Source organism: Tursiops truncatus, chromosome 2, assembly GCF_011762595.2.
Source record: "Tursiops truncatus isolate mTurTru1 chromosome 2, mTurTru1.mat.Y, whole genome shotgun sequence".
Taxonomy (NCBI): domain Eukaryota; kingdom Metazoa; phylum Chordata; class Mammalia; order Artiodactyla; family Delphinidae; genus Tursiops; species Tursiops truncatus.
Genome location: NC_047035.1, coordinates 104580303 through 104604885, shown reverse-complemented (window position 1 = coordinate 104604885; position 24583 = coordinate 104580303). Strand labels below are relative to the sequence as shown.

Genomic DNA, 24583 nt, shown 5'->3' with positions numbered 1-24583 from the left:
CCACTGGGTTGCCCAGATTTGGCTAACAAAAATACAGGATACTTGGTTAAATGTGAATTGCAGGGAAACCACAAATAATTCCTTAATACAAGTATGTCCTGTGCAACATTCATGACAGACTACTAATAAAATTATTCACTGTTTATCTGAGACAGAAATTCAACTTGGCAGCCTGTATTATACCTTGCAACCCTAGTTCAACATTCTAGAGAAAACGCTGAAGCCTGAGAACAGCTGGAAGCAAACTTTGAGAGCCCCCAGCTGTCGGCTCATTCCACGCAGAGGATTAGCTGAAGCGGTACACTGGCCTTGCCACTCTGGACAACAAGGAAAAGCCGGGGGGGACGGGCGGGGAGACAGTCTCTACAGGAGAGACAAATCAAGACCATTCTCCTCTACTGACAGGACTTACTGAAAATATCAACATAGAAAAATGGGAGCTTAAAATACACAAGCCAGACACAAAAGGACAAACATTTTATAATTCTACTTACGAGGTACGTAGATCCGTAGAAACAGGAAGTAGAATGGTGGTTGCCAGGGGCTAAGGAGAGGGGCGGAGAAGGAGTTACTGTTTAATGGGTACGGAGTTCCAGTTTGATGAAAAAGTTCTGGAGATGGATAGCAGTGATGGTTGTGTGACTACGTGAACGTACTTGCTGCCGCTGAACTGTACATTTAAATGTTATGTATATTTTACAACCTTTTTTTTTTTTTTTTTTTTTTTTTTTTTTGCGGTACGCAGGCCTCTCACTGTTGTGGCCTCTCCCGTTGCGGAGCACAGGCTCCGGGCGCGCAGGCTCAGCGGCCATGGCTCACGGGCCCAGCCGCTCCGCGGCATGTGGGATCTTCCCGGACCGGGGCACGAACCCGCGTCCCCTGCATCGGCAGGCGGACTCTCAACCACTGCACCACCAGGGAAGACTTTTTTTTTTTTTTTTTAAACTACCCAATTTTCTCCTTGTTTCCAGGTTAGCTAGGTTTTTCCCTCCTTTATGTCTAATTCATCTCTAACTTCATGGACTAGGTATTCGCTGCTAAGAATCTCACAGTGTACGAGGAAATCACATCAGCCAGACACGGATGAAAATCAAGACCCGGGGGGGATGCTGGTCCTTACACCCATCTGGTCCCATCCACCCAGGCCTCCCAAGTCCCCGCAGACTTGTCCTTCTCCCTCTGTGTTCTGCAGGCCTTGTCATCATCCTACACTCAGCCTACAACAGGCTCTAGAAACCTTCCAGGAACAGAACTCAAGAGAGTCAAGAAAGCCCATCTCCATGGGCACCAGAGAGGCCCCCGGGCTGGTGGAAGCGGGGGATTTAGGCCTCACACCATCTCTGCAGTTGGAACACTTCTGTTTTCTGAGAAAGCAACCAGTCCCAGGGCCCTGAACTCGCCTTCAGGCGAATGAAAAAGCCAAACAATGCGTGAGAGCCCATGAAGGGAGAAAAACCAAGTTTGATTCCTTTGAGAAAGGGTTCTTTCCCATCCGCTCACACAGTGATGTCACACATGCATGCATCTCCAGACCAGGGGTCACTTCAAACAACCACCTGGTGTAAAGTTGCAGGTCACCTGCCTTGGAGAGGTTAGACAAAGAGATTCGGGGACTTCAGAAATGGCTCTGACATGTACAGTTAAAAAGTAAAACCAGACGGAGTCAAGGGCTAGAAAGTATTCTTGAAGCCCACAAACCTATGAAAGGGTCCAAGGGTTGGCTGGAGACAGCAGGGAGGCTCCCTCGCTCAGCCCTGGTCAGGCCCTGGACCGGTCATCAGGGCTGTGTAGACTCCTCCCCTCCCCAGGAACCCAGATTCTCCTCAGCTCTTACTCGCCCCATCTGACCCTGACCTGGCCAGACGGCTAAGCAGCCACACTGACCCCTCACACCGCACACCAGACTCCGGGGCAGACAGAGGCACACACGGGTGGGTTTGAAGCAGGGGTTCTCTTACCTACCTGAGCCTCGGAATCACACCAGGGATTCCCGCTCTACCCCAGCCCATCCCGATTCCACTCTCCACCTACTGCAGGGCCCACAGACCACCAGGTTTGGCAAGTACCCCAGGCAATTCCAAAGGAAGGGAATCCTCAGACCACACACAAAACACAGAGGCAAGATTTGATCTTTAAAAAAAAATGTTAGGAGGACTATATAAGGATACATGAGAATGCTCACAATATAATGTTAGGTGGGGAAAAAAAAGCTGAACACCCAACTTCACATCCTGGGGGTGTAAGTTGAATATTTATATACATATTGAACTTGTTCCCAAGTTAACTAAGGAATAATAAGTCTTTCTTCTATAAAGATGGTCATTTTGAGATACCATCAACTTCTGAATCTGCCTGCTAACTCAGCTGTGCTCATAATATTCCAGTGCCCCTGAGCGATGCCAGTTTCCTGTCTCCTCGCCATCTGAGAGTAGGATCTGGATTCGAAGGGAAGAGAGTGGTTAGTTGGGAGAAAAGGGTTCCAGGCCAGGGGTCTTTTCGGATTCAGAGCTGAAGGCTGAGGGCTCCAAAGACACCCTGAGAGGTCTGCTGGGAAGCTGCCTGGCCAGAGCAGAGATTCTGCAGGAGACAGTAGAAAATAACATTAGAAAGGTGAGTTGGGGTCCAGCTACAGATGCAACTGGGGCCACTTGAGCAGCACTGGAGCCGCAACACACAATTAACTGTGTGGGAGAGCTTGACAGGGAGTCCAAATCCTTTTACAACCAGGACAGGGAAGAAACAGCAAGAAGGAAATGAGGGGGGTGGGGGGGAGGGGAGCCATGATTAAATCAGAAACCATAGACCGACAATCATCCAACTACACACCTTTGACTATGAATATGAAGCCTGGAAACCCAGCCACCTCCCAACTTTCTCTTGTCCTTACTATGCATAACTGTGACAGAGGTTCTTTTTCTCTTTGTTTTTTGAAGGGAACTGGGACTGGTCCTGATACAGCAGCAACTGTGATTTCTAAACTCCCCTACTTTCTGCCAGCTCACCTGCTATTCAAGCATCTACCTCAGCTCCTTGAAGGGGAGGGAGGAGTGAAAAGGAAAATGCCAGCATCAGGACCAAACTCTGGCACAGACCATCCTTCAGAAGCAAAGGATTCCAGCTGCACACAAGACTTCCACAGACCCCTTCATAAGACACTACAGTACCAGGCACCTCCACTTATAACCATTCATGTGGCCTGTCTTCTTCAAGAGCTGATCTGTCTCTAAGGCTTCTCTTGGCAAGTTAAGCCACTTTATTTCAGGCCTTGAAAACCAATGCTCAGTGACACACTATTTTGCCTACTGTCAAAGAATTTAATACCCAGCATTCAGTATTTTATATTAAAATTGGTTATTTTGCTACACATCAAAAGCCAGTTTCCCGCTAAAACTGCAAAGCTGAGATACCACACCAAGGGATGCAAAAAGAAGCAGCCAGTTGCCCTGTAAAATTATGCCAATAATACCCTCTCTCCCTGGAGAGAGAAAGAAGCCCCCTGGACAAATAAAAGAGAAGAAACCGGAAGAGAATGCTCCATCTTAGTCGTCTGTTAATAGGATAAGTTGCATGTTAACATTTTAAATTAGGTCAGAACTTGGGTTCTGGTATTGGGCTTTTAAAGTACTTTCTTGTTTCATATATGGAATAACAGATCGGTGAGTCTAGAGACTCCTCCTTGAATTATTACTCCTAACAACCAAAGCTTATTTCTAATATTTTGTATCTCAGTTACAGAGTCTGCTGCCCTTAAAAAAAAAAAATTTTTAAAAATCTGTGATTAAAAATATGATTGAAACATAAATGTCTTTTCATCCAATGGATTTCAAGTGTTTTAGCCTTTAATCAGAAGTGGTCAACCTCTCGTCTCGTTGTAACGAATAATTCCTCACAGGTTTTAGGCAAGAAACTCATGACAGAGAAGGCACTAGAGGGAAGAGCAGACACACAACAGAATAAACCAAATGAAGAGGAGAGGCCCCTCCCAACCTACCCACTGCAAGTCTCATTCTTCCCTCCCTGGATCGCTCTAATATGATCATGCATTCCTGTAACTACATTTGCAAATGAGTGACTCAATTCAATAACTGCTCTCTAATTCTATCAAGACTTGGGATGTACTTGTTTGAGGGAAGCTACATGGAATTAGAGCTTTAACAACTAGGAACTCTGTTGTTCTTCACTGCTATGAGGCTGTAGTCTATAGCACTGGGGTCTCCCAAGCCCTCCCCAGGGCATCTCTGGAGCCAAAGGGTCTAATGGAATCTAATGTAAGGTGAACATATAGGCTCAGTGGGCCCAACCAGAGACAGGCATCCAAGTTCAACTGCTAAATCCCTGGCCTTGGGTCAGGCTAAAAGTACAGATTCCTGGGCCCCTCTGGAAGATTCTACATCAGTAGCCCTGGGGAGGGGCAGCCCCGGGTGACTCAGTACAGCCAGTCCTTGGGCCAGCCTCAGTTCAATCCTGGCTCACTGTGCATAAGCAGTAGCCAAGCTCTATTTTGGTGCCAGGAGTCCCTCACAATAGCACATTGGCAAAGTATGAAGCTGGAAATCAGCTTGTTGCTATTGGATATAACTGGTACAAAAATAGAAAGGCACTGGAGTGAGGGGTGGTAGGAAGTGAGTTTCCCCCAATACCCCCAGGGGATTTGGGACTAGAGAGGGGTTAATACTGTCAAAGGAGTACTTCCAAGAAGGACGACTAAGCCTGAGAGACTTTGAAGAAAGGGTTAGGGGTCCTTTGTCCTTCCAGTCACTTGGCTTGACAACTCAACCATAGGCTTTTTCCATGTATTTCCCTGGCCATCCAGCTTGAAGCCACCTCTGCCCGCTTTTTTTTTTTTTTTTTTTTTTGTGGTTACGCGGGCCTCTCACTGTTGTGGCCTCTCCCGTTGCGGAGCACAGGCTCCGGACGCGCAGGCTCAGCGGCCATGGCTCACGGGCCCAGCCGCTCCGCGGCATGTGGGATCTTCCCGGACCGGGGCACGAACCCGGGTCCCCTGCATCAGCAGGCGGACTCTCAACCACTGCGCCACCAGGGAAGCCCCTCTGCCCACTTTAAACTCCTAATGTACATCGTTAATACAACTTCCCAGATTGCATTCCATTCCATTAGTGAATAGTCCATAATCTTCAAAGAAAATGAAGGGCCTCTTGGACAATAAAGTCTGGGAAACCAAAGATTACGCAGATGTGTATTCATTATGGAGATTATGATTCTGAGGTCTTTAGTAAACTGTTTAATTTTATTTGACCTATTCTAAATGCAACTGACCTAGGAACCTATTTGTCGAGGAAAACCTATTACCATCTTGCAAAACTGAAGATCTAAGAAGATGTTGGGAAATGCTGTGCTATCCCATTCCTCCAACAACTAATTACATCACATCTTATAGTTTGCTATTTAACTGACCTGAATGGTTACTTAATCTTTCATTACTTAGCTCTGTATGTGTTTGGGTATTATCTTAAATAGAATATTCATTTGAGCTAGGATCATGTCTTATGTGTCTTTGAATTTCCAACAGCCCCCAGTCCACCCCCTGTATAGTAGAGATACCCTCAAGAAATTCTTTAAAGTGTTACATTTGATGTTATAAACTACATGTGTCTAGAATACACAATTTTTAAAACCTCAAATCAAGGTTCCACTTATATATGTATATGTATACATATATGTATATGTATACTAAAGCCCAGAGATGTAAAAAGGATTGTCCAAAGTCATAAAAAGTTAATCAAAGAACCATGACAAGAACACAGGTCTTCCAACTCCTTAGCTAGTCCACCTTCTGTAACTTCAAGAAGCCTTAACCTTCCAGGATCCAGCTGATTTTCCAGCAGGTAAATGAACAAAGGGTATTTCAGTGATGTGAATACCCCAGGAGCATGACACAAACATACCAAGTATAAAGGAACTAAAGCAAACAAAATGCGAGAGGCTCTGTACAGCTGAGGAGGACTCTGAAGGAGGTGACAGCTTAGGGCTGTCGCTGATAGCACTCCCAGAAGCTGAGACAAGTCCTTCCTTGAAGCCACGAGGCTGACAGGGTCTTGGTGCTCTGGCCAGGTGTCAGGCCTGAGCCTCTGAGGTGGGAGAGCCAGGTTCAGGACACTGGGCCACCAAAGACCTCCTGGCCCCACGTAATATCAACAGGTGAGAGCTCACCCAGAGATCTCCATCTCAAAACTAAGACGCAGCTCCACTCAACGACCAGTAAGATCCAGTGCTGGACACCCCATGCTAAACAACTAGCAAGACAGGAACACAACCCCACCCATTAGCAGAGAGGCTGCCTAAAATCATACTAAGTTCACAGACACCCCAAAACACACCACCAGATGTGGTCCTGCCTACCAGAAAGACTAGATCCAGCCTCATCCACCAGAACACAGGCACCAGTTCCCTCCACCAGGAAGCTTACAAAACCCACTAAAACAACCTTACCCACAGGGGGCAGACACCAAAAACAACAGGAACTATGAACCTGCAGCCTGCGAAAAGGAGACCCCAAACACGGTAAGTTAAGCAAACTGAGAAGATAGAGAAACACACAGCAGATGAAGGAGCAAGATAAAAACCCACCAGACCTAACAAATGAAGAGGAAACAGGCAGTTGACCTGAAAAAGAATTCACAGTAATGATAGTAAAGATGATCCAAAATCTTGGAAATAGAATGGAGAAAATACAAGAAACATTTAACAAGGACCTAGAAGAACTAAAGATGAAACAAACAATGATGAACAACACAATAAATGAGATTAAAAATTCTCTAGAAGGAATCAATAGCAGGATAACGGAGGCAGAAGAAAGGATAAGTGCCCTGGAAGATAAAATAGTGGAAATAACTACTGCAGAGCTGAATAAAGAAGAAAGAATGAAAAGAATTGAGGACAGTCTCAGAGACCTCTGGGACAACAGTAAACGCACCAACATTCGAATTATAGGGGTGCCAGAAGAAGAAGAGAGAAAGAAAGGGACAGAGAAAATATCTGAAGAGATTATAGTTGAAAACTTCCCTAATATGGGAAAGGAAATGGCCAATCAAGTCCAGGAAGTGCAGAGAGTCCCATACAGGGTAAATCCAAGGAGAAACACGCCATATTAATCAAACTGTCAAAAATTAAATACAAAGAAAAAAATATTAAAAGCAGCAAGGGAAAAGCAACAAATAACATATAAGAGAACCCCCATAAGGTTAACAGCTGATCTTTCAGCAGGAACGCTGCAAGCCAGGAGGGAGTGGCAGGACATATTTAAAGTGATGAAAGGCAAAAACCTACAACCAAGATTACTCTACCCAGCAAGGATCTCATTCAGATTTGATGGAGAAATCAAAACTTTACAGACAAGCAAAGTTAAGAGAATTCAGCACTACCAAACCAGCTTTACAACAAATGCTAAAGAAACTTCTCTAGGCAGGAAACACAACAGAAGGAAAAGACCTACAGTAACAAACCCAAAACAAAACAATTAAGGAAATGGTAATAGGAACATACATATCAATAGTTACCTTAAAGGTAAATGGATTAAATGCTCCCACCAAAAGACACAGACTGGCTGAATGGATACAAAAATAAGACCCATATATATGCTGTCTACAAGAGACCCACTTCAGAACCAGGGACACATACAGACTGAAAGTGAGGGGATGGAAAAAGATATTCCATGCAAATGGAAATCAAAAGAAAGCTGGAGTAACAATTCTCATATCAGACTAAATAGACTTTAACATAAAGACTACTGCAAGAGACAAAGAAGGACACTACATAATAATCAAGGGATCGATCCAAGAAGAAGATATAACAATTATAAATATGTATGCACCCAACAAAGGAGCACCTAAATACATAAAGCAAATGCTAACAGCCATAAAAGGGGAAATTGACAGTAACACATTCATAGTAGGGGACTGTAACACCCCACTTTCACCAATGGACAGATCATCCAAAATGAAAGTAAATAAGGAAACACAAACTTTAAATGACACATTAAACAAGATGGACTTCATTGATATTTATAGGACATTCCATCCAACAATAGAATATACTTTCTTCTCAAGTGCTCATGGAACATTCTCCAGGATAGATCATATCTTGGGTCACAAATCAAGCCTTGGTAAATTTAACAAAATTGAAATTATATCAAGTACCTTTTCCAATCACAACATTATGAGACTACATTCAATTACAGGAAAAAAATCTGTAAAAAATACAAACATATGGAGGCTAAACAATACACTACTAAATAACCAAGAGATCACTGAAGAAATCAAAGAGGAAATCAAAAAATACCTAGAAACAAATGACAATGAAAACACGACAACCCAAAACCTATGGGATGCAGCAAAAGCAGTTCTAAGAGGGAAGTTTATAGCAATACAATCCTACCTCAAGAAACAAGAAAAATCTCAAATAAACAACCTAACCTTACAACTAAAGCAATCAGAGAAAGAAGAACAAAAATCCCCAAAGTTAGCAGAAGGATAGAAATCATAAATATCAGATCAGAAATAAATTAAAAGAAATGAAGGAAACGATAGCAAAGGTCAATAAAACTAAAAGTTGGTTCTTTGAAAGGATAAACAAAATTGATAAACCATTAGCCACACTCATCAAGAAAAAAAGGGAAAAAGCTCAAATCAATAGAATTAGAAATGAAAAAGGAGAAGTAACAACTGACACTGCAGAAATACAAAAGATCATGAGAGATTACTACAAGCAACTCTATGCCAATAAAATGGACAGCCTGGAAGAAATGGACAAATTCTTAGAAAAGCACAACCTTCCGAGACTGAACCAGGAATAAATAGAAAATATGAACAGACCAATCACAAGCACTGAAATTGAAACTGTGATTAAAAATCTTTCAACAAACAAAAACCCAGGACCAGATGGATTCACGAGTGAATTCTATCAAACATTTAGAGAAGAGCCAACACCTATCCTTCTCAAACTCTTCCAAAATATAGCAGAGGGAGGAACACTCCCAAAGTCATTCTACGAGGCCACCATCACCCTGATACAAAATCCAGACAAAGATGTCACAAAAAAAACCTACAGGCCAATATAATTGATGAACATAGATGCAAAGATCCTCAACAAAATACTAGCAAACAGAATCCAGCAGCACATTAAAAGGATCATACACCATGATCAAGTGGGGTTTATCTCAGGAATGCAAGGATTCTTCAATATATGAAAATCAATAAATGTGATACACCAAATTAACAAATTGAAGGAGAAAAACCATATGATCATCTCAATAAATGCAGAAAAAGCTTTTGACAAAATTCAACACCCATTTATGATAAAAACCCTCCAGAAAGTAGGCATACACCAAACATTTACCTCAACATAATAAAGGCCATATATGACAAACCCACAGCCAACATCATTCTCAATGGTGAAAAACTGAAAGCATTTCCACTAAGATCAGGAACAAGACAAGGCCGCCCACTCTCACCACTATTATTCAACATAGTTTTGGAAGTTTTAGCCACAGCAATCAGAGAAGATAAAGAAATAAAAGGAATCCAAATCGGAAAAGAAGAAGTAAAACTGTCACTGTTTGCAGATGACATGCTACTATACATAGAGAATCCTAAACATGCTACCAGAAAACTACTAGAGCTAATCAATGAATTTGGTAAAGTAGCAGGATACAAAATTAATGCACAGAAATCTCTTGCATTCTATACACTAATGATGAAAAACCTGAAAGAGAAATTAAGGAAACACTCCCATTTACCACTGCAACAAAGAATAAAATACCTAGGAATAAACCTACCTAAGGAGACAAAAGACCTGTATGCAGCAAACTATAAGACACTGATGAAAGAAAAATTAAAGACGATACAAACAGATAGAGAGATATACCATATTCTTGGATTGGAAGAATCAACATTGTGAAAACTACTATACTACCCAAAGCAATCTACAGATTCAATGCAATCCCTATCAAACTACCACTGGCATTTTTCACAGAACTAGAACAAAAAATTTCACAATTTGTATGGAAACACAAAAGACCCCAAATAGCCAAAGCAATCTTGAGAAAGAAAAACGGAGTTGGTGGAATCAGACTCCCTGACTTCACACTGTACTACAAAGCTACAGTGATCAAGACAGTATGGTACCGGCACAGAAACAGAAATATAGATCAGTGGAACAGGATAGAAAGTCCAGAGATAAACCCACGCCTTATCTTTGATAAAGGAGGGAAGAATATACAATGGAGAAAAGACAGCCTCTTCAATAAGTAGTGATGGGAAAACTGGACGGCTACATGTAAAAGAATGAAATTAGAATACTCCCTAACACCATACACAAAAATAAACTCCAAATGGATTAAAGACCTAAAGGTAAGGTCAGACACTATAAAACTCTTAGAGGAAAACATAGGCAGAACACTCTATGACATAAATCACAGCAAGATCCTTTTTGACTCACCTCCTAAAGAAATGGAAATAAAAACAAAAATAAACAAATGGGACCTAATGAAACTTAAAAGCTTTTGCACAGCAAAGGAAACCATAAACAAGACCAAAAGACACCCTCAGAATGGGAGAAAATACTTGCCAATGAAGCAACTGACAAAGGATTAATCTCCAAAACATACAAGCAGCTTATGCAGCTCAATATCAAAAGAAAATAACCCAATCCAAAAATGGGCAGAAGACCTAAATAGACATTTCTCCAAAGAAGATATACAGACTGCCAACAAACACATGAAAGGATGCTCAACATCATTAATCATTAGAGAAATGCAAATCAAAACTACAATGAGGTATTATCTCACACCAGTCAGAATGGCCATCATCAAAAAATCTACAAACAATACATGCTGCAGAGGGTGTGGTGAAAAGGGAACCCTCTTGCACTGTTGGTGGGAATGTAAATTGATACAGCCACTGTGGAAAACAGTAGGGAGGTTCCTTACAAAACTACAAATAGAACTACCATATGATCCAGCAATCCCACTACTGGGCATATATCCCGAGAAAACCATAACTCAGAAAGAGTTATGTACCACACTGTTCACTGCAGCACTATTTACAATAGCCAGGACATGGAAGCAACCTAAGTGTCCATGGACAGACAAATGGATAAAGAAGACGTAGGACATGTATACAATGGAATATTACTCAGCCATAAAAAGAAACAAAATAGTTATTTGTAGTGAGGTGGATGGACCTAGAGTCTGTCATAAAGAGTGAAGTAAGTCAGAAAGACAAAAACAAATACTGTATGCTAACACACATACATGGAATCAAAAACAAAAGACATGGTTCTGAAGAACCTAGGGACAGGACAGGAATAAAGACACAGAAGTAGAGAATGGACTTGAGGACACGGGGAGGGGGAAGGGTAAGCTGTGACAAAGTGAGAGAGTGGCATGGACATATATACACTACCAAATGTAAAATAGATAGCTAGTGGGAAGCAGCCGCATAGCACAGGGAGATCAGCTCATGCTTTGTGACCACCTAGAGGGGTGGAACAGGGAGGGTGGGAGGGAGACACAAGAGGGAGGAGATATGGGGATGTATGTATATGTATAGCTGATTCACTTTGTTATACAGCAGAAGCTAACACACCATTGTAAAGCAATTATACTCCAATAAAGATGTTTAAAAAAAAAAAATCCGAAAAATACCAGAGGTGCTAAATAGAAGTTAAGCACTTTTGGAAGATTCCACAATGCTTATTCGAAGTTTAACGCTTCAGGGCTCAGTATCAAGAGTATTAAGAAAGACTATGACATTTGCAACTTGTAGAGCTAAATGAGACACCTGACTGTTGTCTACTGGAACATCACATTAAGCATTTCAACGTTTACTTCTTACGGAGCTACCTTTATACACGTAAGGCCTGATTATATTCAGTCAAAAGCTACTTAAGGGTGTAAGAGTGTGTTTGTGTCTTGTGCACCCATGTATACATGCATGTGAATCTGTACTTGCTCCTAAAGATGTCCAGTGATGAAATCGTGATACCTCTCATTCCTCCACTAGCCTCAAAGTAACATGCATTCAACCCTAGCATATATCATATATATATATATATATATGTATATGTATATGTATGTGTGTGTATATATATATATCAGAACCACTTGAGAGGCTGAGGGGAGGGGTATTATCTGCTAATGCAGAATCAAGACCTCCCAAGGTGGAAGTCTTAGCACTTTAGAAAGCCACAGGTGATGCTGACCCACAGATACAGATAAGAACTACAGCTCTGGAGGCCTGGGGTCAGCTGTCTCATTTGCAGGGACTGCCTGCCCCATAGGCATTTCAACAGATCCAGTTCTACTCCTAAAGGTCAATTCCTCCAGCAAAGCCTCTCTGACTCCTGGCTTCCCCAGGCCCACCATTCTCTCCCATCCCAGAATCCCTCAGTGCTTGACCTGTACAGCTGACAGCGAGCATTCTCCTGGTAAGTCCAGGGCCATGACACATGTAACTGTAATTTTGTTAAAGCATTCATCGTGCTTCTTTGTACGTTTTAGTTCCTCACTAGGGCCCAGCCGTTCTCAGCCGATGCACTGCATTTGACAGGCAATGCTGCACGAGCTGGCTCTGTTTCTACTCTTTCCACCCCACTCAATAATGCATATTAGAAACCATACAAGGGAAAACAATCTTATTCCAGGAATCACCTTGCTTTCCAGCAGGTCGTCCAAAAGTATAGTCCCTTAATCAGTAATTAGTAGCCAATCACTTGAACACGGCTCACAATTGATTATGACACAGTAGTAAGTTAGGACACTAGGGTTAAGAACTGTTGACTTAACTAGTCGCTAACAGCCTTATGCTGGTGTTAGAAATGGAAACAAAGTAAAGAGGACTAAGAAATGATGGTTCTTTCGAAGAAAGAAATATCAATTGATTCAAAATCTTCAAAGTCTACTTTATTGCATTTAATGGGATACATTACTGACTATGGGAATAGTCTTCACAAATCTGGTAAGTCACAAAAGCTCCAGGACAATGGCCTTATAAAAATCTAAAGACTACACTTAGGGAATTCCCTGGCAGTCCAGTGGTTAGGACTCAGCGCTTTCACTGCTGGGGCCCAGGTTCAATCCCTGGTTGGGGAACTAAGATCCTGCAAGCCATGCAGCGCAGCCCCCCAAAAAATGAATAATAAAAATAAAGACTACTATTACTATGCTTCCTTCGTGGAACTTACCCCTTCCATTATCGTCAAGAACCACACCATCCACAGGGCCCAGGCCATCTGAAGGCTCAGTCCACGTGGGCTTTGTCACCTCCATGGACACAGCGAAGGTAACCAATGACCTCATGTCATTAAAGACAAAGGCTATTTCTCAGACCCCCTCATCCTGTCCTCTCAGCAGCACCTAGCATTCCTAACCTCACTCACTCCCTCAACACCGCCCCCACCGCAAGTTTTCCCCCTCCTTCTCTGGCCACACCTTCCTAGTCTCCTTTGCAGGTTCACCATGGTCCACCACACCATTAACTGTGAAGGTCCCTCCCAGGCTCACATCAGTAGGCACTCAAAGCTTTCTTGACTAAATGGTGAATTCTGTTCACACTTACGAATGAACTGCTGGAAACCAGATTCCCATGTTACAGGCACCCTACAGAAGGATCCCCAGCCTCTCCAACCAGCAAGGCAAACAGGAAAAATGCGGGTTGTGGGTTCATACCCTACTCTCTTCCCCTCCTGATGCTCCTGAATTTTTTTGTTTCAGGTTTAGGAACTTGAGAGGATGTTGATTAGGTCTTTTTTGAGGTAGCTGGGAATAAAAATTGCTGAACAGGAAAATAAATCCTCCTTTACAGGTTTAATAAAGAGCTCGTTCATAACCCAACATATTTTCCTTTTGCCCAAGTTTTTTTTAACATTTTAACAAAGAATGCAGAACTTTTACCAATAAAGGTCACTGTCCAGAAGAAATTGTTAATGGTGATAAAACAAACTGTAGTTTTATATTAGAAACTGTTAAGCGGGAAGGGCGTGGACAAAAAAAAAAAACCCACTGCAGCCAGAAGAAATTCTAGAAGGCATTTATGAATCTGATCTTTTAAAGAATAAATAATACATTCTGTGATAGGTTGAATACTGCCCCTCCCCCCAAAGATATCCACCTCCTAATCTCAAGAACCTGTGAATACGTTACCTTACGTGGCAGAAGAGTATGTGCAGACATCATTAAGAACCTTGAGGGGAGATCATCCTGAATTACCAAATTGGGCCCAATGTAATCACAAGGTCCTTAAAAGAAGGGTCAAGATCAGAAGGAAGGAGAACTGATGTCGGAGGTAGAGGTCAGACAGCAAGGTTGGAAGATGCTATGTTGCTGGCTCTGAAGATGGAGACGGGGCCACAAGCCAAGGAATGCCAGAGGCCTTTAGAAGCTAGAAAAGGCAAGGAAATACAATCTCCCCTAGAGCCTCCAGAAGGAGAAGAGCCCTGTTGACACCTTCTTTTTAGGACTTCTGACCTCCAGAACTGTAAGAAGATAAATTTGTGTTGCTTTAAACTAGTAAGTTTAAGGAAATTCCCTGGTGGTCTAGTGGTTAGGATTCCGGGCTTTCACTGCCATGACCTGGGTTCAATCCCTGGTAGAGGAACTGAGATCCCACAAGCTGCCTGGCATGGCCAAAAAACCTTTTTTTAATTATAAAAAAAAAAAAGACTAGGAAGTTTAAGGTAATTTGTTATAGTAGCAAAATGTTTTGATTTCCAAGGTTGAGTACATATCTGAAATATTTACGCTCATTTTCAATGAGAAAAAAACCCTAACTTTTCCTCTAGGAAATAGGATGTATGAACACCCATCTTCAGAAGAACAGAAGTACTTTAATAATGAGTCCACCTTGCCAGCCTTTCATGTGAATGTTGTTCAAACTTGTCTAAATTCATTTATGCCCTTAGTGTGAACAATCATCACCTCCTGATAACTGGCCCAAGGAGCAGATAAAACTAAGCTAGAAGTCAGATCCTGCCTGTGCGCAGGTTTGCAGATCTCCATGGTATAAATACTTCCACCAGAACCAAATTGAGCAACCAACACGTCACCAACTTCAGAAGAGATGCAGTCAGCTCACGTGAGCTGTTATGAGACAGCTGGGCAGTTAATCCCCTAATTTTCTAATTCAGAGTACTTAATACGTGCTTCATTATGAGAACTGATGGGGTACTATGAGATTCTTTTGCCAACAAAGTACTCTATAAATAAGTTTGGGAAACAGTACTATATCCCTCTTCTCAGACATTCATACATTAAAGGCTCTAACAAGTTCTGCAGGTTTAGGGTTTTTTTGTTTTTTAAAAAATGCCCAGTTATCATAGTTTAGCTCAGTGTTTTGTACTTGTATTCAAGGGTGGGGCCACTTGAAACTTACCCAAGTTAGAAAGCCCCCCCCCGAAACTTACCCAAGTTAGAGAGACCCCCGCCTTTTTTTTTTTTTTTTTTTTTTTTTTTTTAGGAGAAAGAATATAAGATTAGGTGCAGGGCCTTGGTAGGGACCCCCTTTGTGAGGGGTTGTGAAGCTTCAACTTCATAGTTTCATGGCAAATCCATCCCTACATGTGTTGAAACCTCCTTGCACTTACCAACATCCGACACAGCACTAGTTCAGTGGAGCACACACATTAGGAAATGCTGTCCTAGAGCATGAATATGAAAAGAGGCAAGAAACTGACAAAGTACTTGCTGAACAAGCTACCTATTCTATACCAATGTGACTATATCCAGAACCTAGCTTTCTTTTCATGGGCCATTTTCCAAAAGATAGAAATAGCTTTCTTTTATAGCACAGTATTCCCTGTAACAGTCACTGATTCACGCTTTCAACATTTGCTAAGCACCACATGGGAGGATACAAAAAAGGTTGAAATAGCCTCAAGAAGCTAAACTGTTAAAAGAATAGCAGTTGTGCACCCATATCACAAGCTGTTTGGCATGACAGCTCCATTTTAGAAGGGAGGTGTCAATCTTAAGTATGGGGGTCAATAATTCCTGCTATGGTGATGTAGGAGTCCATAGCCAAGGGCAAGATAGGGACAGGATGGGGAGAGGGGGAGAGAATAATCGGGTTGCTATGGAAACACTCCCCAAAGCAGAGAAGGACAGCCAGCACTGCCCTCCCCTGTCCTTGGGCACAAGCACCAGTCTACCAACCTTTAGGCTATGGGTCTATTTCCAGAAAAAAAATGCTCTGCCATTCAGTTGTGTTTATGTATCCACACAGCGAACCATGCTCTTGCCAAGTTCAAGATGCACCTCACCCAAGGAATAGGACCTACCTTTAGGCCTAACCTACCTACAAGCAAGGAGAGTAGATACGCAAGAATCAAGAATGATTTGGTCGGGACCTCCCTGGTGGCACAGTGGTTAAGAATCCACCTGCCAATGCAGGAGACATGGGTTCGATTCCTGGTCCAGGAAGATCCCCCATGCCGTGGAGCAACGAAGCCCATGCACCACAACTACTGAACCTGCACTCTACAGCCCTCGAGCCACAACTGCTGAAGCCTGTGCACCTGTGCCTGGCAACAAGAGAAGCCACCACAATGAGAAGCACACACACCGCAACGAAGAATAGCCCCCACTCGCTGCAACTAGAAAAAAGCCCGCGCGCAGCAAAGAAGCCCCAATGCAGCCAAAAATAAATAAATTTAAAAAAAAAAAGAATGATTTGGTCTCTATCTCAAGTTTAGATGTAAGGAGTTTGAACAGGTAAGGAGTTTTAATTTAAAACATTAAATCTAATGTTTTAATTTGGCAATAATTAGATGCTAAAGTCTAAGTTACACGTGATCTCTGGGAAGTGGAAAGAATCGAATTCACGAGAAGCCCAAAATGGGACTTGAAGGACAGCAAGGCACACAAAGTTGAGGAGATGGCAAGAAGGAAGCCAGGACAGAGAGCACAATGTCTGGCACATGGTGGGTTCTTTGCTGACGTGTGTTGATTAAATATGAACATGTCTGAAGCAAGTGAATGAAGAGACCATCCCATCCCGGTTATCCTGCCCATGTCTCAATTCCAGTCACTGCAAATCCAGTCACTGCACCCCTGCCTTGCATGCTGTCAGCGTTCCTGTCCCAGTACAGGAGTTCCTGTCCCTACAATGACCTTGTAGGTCCTGTCCCTACAATGACCTGTCCCTACCTGACCTCAGTTAACCCGGACACAGCTGGAAGAGACACACCAAATACGTCCTTGCTGCCTCACTAATGGCTCCTGACTTCACTCCAGAGCAACTTTTAAAATGGCAAGTTCACTGGAATCAAGACCAAAATCTCAATGTTCCCACGTGACAACTCACTCCCAAAGGGAAAGAGACCAACACCGGCCAGAGGCTTTTACAATCAGAGTCACTGACTCTGGCCATTCACCCGAAATGAACGTTTATTCCCACTGGAAGGCTCCCAGAGGCTGCTGGCATGCTGACCCATCCTGTAAAAACTGATTAGGATAGGTCAAACAACCCGTGCCTCAGGACTGATCTGTGTGCAGGATGAAAAACAGGTTTCGTCACACCTGCCAACTCCCAGCGAAGGGCAGCGGCTGCCTCTCCCAGGATTGTTGGGAAAATATCATGATCTTCTAACAGTATCTGCTATGGGCACAAAGTGATAGCCCATGGGCTATATATTTACTGTCCCTGATCCTAGTTTACTTACACTATATGATTTTATATATGTATATGCAAAATATATACACATGTAACAATATATACCACATTTATAAGTTCCCCTGATGAGCTGTAAAAAAGAAAGAAAGAAAAGCCTTATTACAAACGACTACATCTAAATTGCAACCATATTATTAAATTCGCCTAAGGACAAAAGAAAAAGGAAAGAGTAGGAAGCATGACTTCAATCCAAGCCCAACATGTGCTAACACAGCCCTTGCTGGGAGGATCCAACTGTGCAGGCCTGGCAGCCACGGGCCCTTTCCCTCCCCAGAGCAGGAAGTCCCATGATGAAAAGAGGATTCTCCAGGGAGGCACTTCCTCTCGCCCTCAGGATCACCCAAGCCCCTGCCTTGGCTCAGGCGTTGCACAGTGAACTCAGCAGGGCAAGGAGGGCTGACCCTTGCAGAGCCACCATTTACTGCTCAAGGCACTGTTTGGGGGACTTTACACAGTCTCAGAATCCACCTTGTCATCATCCTTAATCCCAAGCTTTGACCTACATATAGTGAATGCTGGCTCCACCTCACTTCCAACTTCCCTCTTGCCCCAGCTGCACTAGACACCACAGGCCTGGTCAGTTGTGTACCCAACTGTATGATAAATGAATGATAAACATTGCAAGAGTCCAGAGGCAAGGAGAGCACCAACTCCATAATGTTTAAAAGGATGGCACGTGTTCAGAGCAACACTTTAGCACGTAAAGCTGTGCTTCCACCTAAAGAGCCCTTCCTTTACAGGCAAGGTTGTCTTTCACTTCAAAGGATACACTTATTTCCACAGGGTAAACTGGAATAGTCTGTTTAAATATTCTGGCAAATGAAAAAAAAAAAAAAAAAGGGCAAGGAGGTGGTCTGGCTGCTCCCCAGTGTCCCGTTTTCCATGAATAACCACTACCGGATTAGGTCATGTTGTTGACTATTTCTAGAGCGGCAAACAACGGCTCACTGCCAGACATCCTGGAAGTAACTTTGACTTTCTGACCAAGGCTGGCTTGTGATGAATGCTTTCTGACCCCGAGCTCATCCCACTACATCCTCTCTAATGCCTGCCTTCCCCATGAGCTGTCAGGACCGGGGCAGCTCCCACCAGAGGCGGTGGTGGGAAAGGGGATGGACTACAGATGTCTGGTGCTCCTCCTACACCCTCAAGCCTGTAATCAATTCGTTGCACTGACAGTTGTAGCATAAATGATTCATAGCTGTGTTAATCAATACATTTTTGCAGACACTGCTATTAACTCTGGTCATTTCAAGGGGAAAATATAGTTAGGGATGCAGAAGGTGTTGTACCAATTTGGTGGCCACAAACACACAAAAATCCTGGAGCTTTTTGAAAATATCTAGTCACATGGGGGGAAAAGGGCAACCTCACCTACAAGAGGTGTTAGTACCCTTAGGCAGAGGCTGGGTAAAAGCGCATGTCAGTAAGGAGATGGATCCACATACCCCCAAAGCAACAGAGCTATGACCATGACCCTTGCCCAAATTTACTTGTGCCAACAGACACCTAGGGGCAGGGCAAAGGAGTACTTGTCTTTATAATTAATGTTCCAGGTCACAAATGGCCAAAGAAACAACAGCATGACAGTAACTTCCACTCCCAGTAACATGGCAGACATTACTAATCCATCACCACACTCTTGGCCACAGAAGCTGATTTGGCCTCATGATCCCTCTCACCTAAGTCCTCTCAGCAGCCAGCTCCAATCACCAGGATATGAAACTGAAGATGAAACCCATTTGTGTATCCACTGAACTCCTAACGCTGCTGTTGATGCATGTACTGATCAGGAAACACTCCTGGACCACTGACAGGCTGTACACCAGCATAGGAGCTGCTCTTTTAAGAGGTCTTGATGGTATTTTTCCTTAAGCAGCTTATCGTCAATAACAGATAAAACAGAAGGATGCAAATAACAAAAAGCCAACGTGACAAAAGTCCATTGAACAAATGTGTTGGAAATTCTACTGAAATGTTAGAGGGTGCACATGAAAGAGAAATCATAGAATCAAAGAATTGTGGAGCAAATGACCAAAGCCCTAAACAGCCCATGAGACCCTCCCCCAGCAACCAGGCTCCTCCAGGCCCCTTGAGCCTCCTCTCAGGGGCTTCCGCCAGCCACCCTGGCCTTCTCTGGTTCCTCTAACACAATAAGCCCCTCGCACCCCAGGGCCTTGCCCGGCAGCTTTCTCGACTTGGAAGGCCCTGTGGTCCCACTCCATTGACACCCTGCCACCCACTCCCTTGAGTCTGGACAATGTCCACTCAGGCTATAGGTTTCCACTCAGAAACATGCTCTCAAGGAAGAACATCCTCATGACCAGCCCACCCCAGACCAGGGTAGAACTTCTAGTCCTCCATCAGCCCTCATCCCAGTTTCAGTGACTCTTGGAGTGAACCCCACATCCCGGCTAAGCTTTTCGACTAGTTTTGTGAGGACAGGGTGGATGCCTGCTGTGTTTACCACTGTATCCCCAACATACAGAGCAGTGCCTGTAACCTATAGGGAACACTGAATCAATGAATCGATAAATCAATGTATGAGCAAACAATAAGGCAGAATTAATTAGAACTGAAGGTCAGACAGTTTAGAAGATCTGTGATGCAGAGGATGATAGAAGTCAGGACAGAGGTGTCTATACGTTTTAAAAGAATTAGGCACAAGAAGATCCTGAGGGAGTAAAGAAGGCAGAAAAAAACAATATCATGAAGCATGATACAAAACCCCCAAGTCATAAATGAATTAAGTCTGACTACATATAAAAATTAAATTTTCTGCAGGGAAAACCTAACAAAGTCAAATGGGGGAAGTATTTGCATTATGTAACAGAATACGCACTTCCGTCCTATGTAAAAAGCAAATACAAATCAATAAGAGATCCAACAACACAACAGACAAATGAGCAAAGAACTCAGACAGTTAAGAGAAAAATTCAAATGACTTAAGCACATGAAAAAAATGTTCAAGCTCACACACAGTAAGTGAGATACCACTGTGATACCATCAATACTTGAGATATCATTTTTACCCAGCAGAGTGGTAAATACCAAGTCTGATAACACACTGTGTTCGTAAGGATGTAGGGAAACAGGCAAATCATACACTGTTGATTAAACAACTGATACTTTTTGCAGAACAGTTTGGCAAATATCAAATTAAAGATGAACACACTCCCTGACTCTACCATTTTACTTCTAGCAGTGTATCCCACAAATGTGTTCACACTTGCATGCCACTGTGTATGTGTTTGCATCAACAGCATGTATAAAAGAACAGAAGATGGGAAACAAGCTAAACATCAATTGATAGGACGCCAGTTAGAAGATCCAATGGAACACTGTACTGTTCCAGAATGAGGCTCATCTACAGTCTGATATAAAATGATTTATAATGGTTAAGTTTTTTAAAAAGTAAGGTACAAAGGAGTATAAAGAATACTCCATTCATGGACAGGATAGAAAAAGGCAGAGAAGAGAAGGAATAATAAATACTCACACATACACAGACTATTTCTGGAATATACAAGACACTGCTAATAGCGGTCATCTTTGGGAAGAGACCTTGGTTTCTAGGAGACAGGGGCTGGAGGGAGACTTACTTTATATCGTATACCCCTTTCTACAGTTTGAAATTTTCACCACATGTCAAGTTTACCTTGGCAAAAATAAACATATTAAAAACAGGGAAGGAAGACAAATGACCCTGAAGTACACATTATTGAGAAGGGAAGAGAAACTAGACAGGAGACCTGAGTCACCAAGATTCAAATAACCAGGCTGGAACCAAGAGGGGCATGATGAGAAAATGTCCCTCATACCAGAACAGGAGCCCTTGGGTATAGAGGCCACTGGTGAGCAAAGACCCTGGATGACGACCTTGATTCAAAAGCAGAGCACACGCCCCACCCCACAAGCAGACCCCAAGCCAGCAGGGCACACACTCACAGGCCACAGGCAAGAGGACTTAAACAAAAAACTCAAATACCTGAGACTTGCCAACACCAAGCCTAGAAATAGAGGTCAAGCCCCAGAGAGTTACATTGGTGATAGTACTTGGCACAGGGAATCTGTCCTCTGGGTCTCAGCAGACCCTGGCAGGTTTTAGAATTTGGGAGAATTGGTCCTCCTGGACCACAGGTAAAGGTCGGTCCAGAGGGTGACCACAGCACTGGAGTTGATTTAATAAAGATAGAACGAGAGGTTACAAAGTAAAAAAGTAAAAAGTCTCAGGCTTCTGTGCCAGGTTGTCCCCTGGGTGCCTGTGGCCAACAGCTACAGGTGACAGCCATGGAATAAACTGCCCAGCCAGAGCCTAACAAGGGCTGCAGTCTTTTTCTCAGAAAACAGCACTGTTTGTCCTTGAAGTTTCAACTCCCTGGGTGTTTGGGTGGAGACACTGAGTTCCTCACCCTAGGAGGACACGTCTCACCACTTCTGCCCTGCTATTTGGGGCCTGTTCCCCAATGCCTCTTTCAACACAACTCTCTAAAATAGAAACCCAGTGACCTAAGTTGTGGTCTATTTCAGAAATCATGTCAAACCCATCTGGATGAGAAAATCCTGCCTGGAAAGGGCTCCTCCTTGGTGTGTAGTAAGCTACAGAGCACACGTGTCTCTGTCTCCTGCCAATCGTAAGCGATCTCTGGAGTCAGCGATTTTCACAGGAAGCACAAGAATTTTGTAAATACACATTTTAGTGAATAAACCAAAGGAACTGAGATTTAAAACTACTACTTGGCCATGAGTAATTTAAGTATTCAAATTAGCTAAATGACTTCTAGGAAGTTACCAGCAACCTAGTCAGAGCTCATTACAACACCTTCTGCAGTTTCTTGGCCTCTAAGAACCTAAACCTCAAAATATATAAAGGTAAAAAAATAAAAATAAAAACACTTAACACACATTAGCATGCCTTGGCAAGTTTTTCAAAGTGCTCTCATACATGTTCTCATATGTATATGGTACATGTATACGGTACCCTGTATACTTCTAGCCCAAGGTAAGTGTGGCTGAAGCATGTTGCATGGTACATAGTAGTTGCTCAATAAATAGTGGATGAGTAATATATACCTTTGAAAAATACAAGTTTTCCAGAAACATGAGACAAGAAAGGAAAGAAACATCTCATGCCCATTTTCATATAGATGGTTAGATTACAAAATTCACTCACAGATTCACATATCGGCTCCTAGTCCTCCACAGCTCAGAAACAATACTTTAGGGACTCTTAGAAACTTGCAACTACTCCTCGTTTTCCCCACTGTCACACTAAGTCATTTTCTCTTCAAGTGGAGGATTATTTTCCTGTAATGTTTACTGTATTTCTTTTCCAGAGATTTTCTCTTATGAAAAACCTAATAAAGGCAGAGTATTAAAAAAATTTTAATTAACCATACGTGTATATAGACACTGAATGAACACAGCCCAGCCACTATTAACACCAGGATGAGGCCTGCTATGATTCTGAATCACAGGTGAATTTGGTATCTGCATTTCTGGAGCTAAAAGTGCAATGTGTCCCCTTCCTGGAGATACTCCCTAAGTGTCCCACTGACCCATGGCAAGAGATATGCTTGGGGCCATGCTCAGGGCCTGAGAACTGGAGAGGTCTACCCCCTGTGCATTCCTATCCCAAACATTTTGTTCAGTAGAAATGAAATCCGGAAAACATTAATAACAAATCCATTGACAAGAGGCATAGAACTGGATATGCATCAGTTTCAGGTCTCCCATTCTCGAAGTTGCTCGTTTTTTCTATTTCTGTACCTATGGACCAACTGACGCAATATTCCCTGTCCCCGCTTGGCACATTCTTCCAAATGGGGAAAGCTCAAGAAAGCTACACAAATTCCTCTTTGCTGAGTTCTTAAGGTCCCTTCAGCATCCAAGCTTGAACCACCAAACGCAAACAAGCCACTTGTCAATGTTTGGTTTCAAAATTCCAGAGTCTGAGACGACATGTGGTCCTCCTGGGCACAACTCCTGAGAAACCAAACAAGTAGTACAGTCACAGTTGTAGTCACTCAACCTCGGAGGGGACTGTTCTGGTGTCCTGACGGTATGGCACATGGTTCAATTGCCTAATTATGTAATTGCCTGATTTCATGTTTAATATGTCAGTGTGCAGGCAAATTATATCTGCAAATTATATCCGCAAATATGTAGGGGAGAGGATTGGGACTTAACTAGGCGTTTACCCCTAGGGCTGTGCTGCACTCATCGCAGATTCAAAACCCTAATGCTACTGAACTAGGTCTTTTTTTTAATGTCCACTTCAGACATACATGTAAATAAACATACTTCCCTCGTCCAAGGGCACATACACTGCCGTGTGTCCCCTCAGGAGTAACCAAGGCTCAGGGAGACTCTGGGTAGGCACAGTCCTCCGCTTGAGCCCCACAGAGAGATGCCGACCTGTTCAAGGCCACTTTGTGGACCCGGGGTGCCACAGACAACTCAAGGTCATCATTTCTCAACGAGAACCCAGAGCAAGGTAGCCAGTCCCTCAGCTCCTCTCTTGTGCTTGATAATCCAAATTACAACCACCATCTTGGGAAGAGTTGAAAGAAAACACCTCCTGCTTTATAGCCTTTCCTATCTCTTCCAGGAAGCCTTCGAGTCTTCCACACCAAACTGCTCTCTCCGCGGGCTAAAACTGATGATTACTCAGTAACTGTCCAGAGCAATTCACCCTGAATTATTCATCCTCCTTCATTACCTTGAAACTGCTGCCCCTAACAATCTCACTGCTTGATTGTTAAAGTATTGAGCCATGTTTATACTATGTTCATAATCCCCATGGGTTTAAAGGGCAGGGCACCACTATACACCCAATGAATACTTACTAACTGCGCTGACTGAGTCTCCAACAGTGGGATGGGATCTCTCCAGCACTC

General features: G+C 43.0%; 1 protein-coding gene across 4 annotated transcripts in view; it reads right to left on the bottom strand.

The window, feature by feature from the left end:
- Positions 1-24583, bottom strand: part of TLN2 (talin 2) — a 446949-nt gene that overhangs the window by 384972 nt on the left and 37394 nt on the right. The window contains exon 1 of one of the 4 annotated variants that reach the window (XM_073801107.1): positions 495-544. The exons of the other annotated variants lie outside the window; for them this stretch is intronic. The gene's annotated coding sequence lies outside the window, so the exon portion shown is untranslated. Of the gene's footprint in view, positions 1-494; positions 545-24583 lie in introns of those variants that run through there. 4 annotated transcript variants of the gene reach the window in all.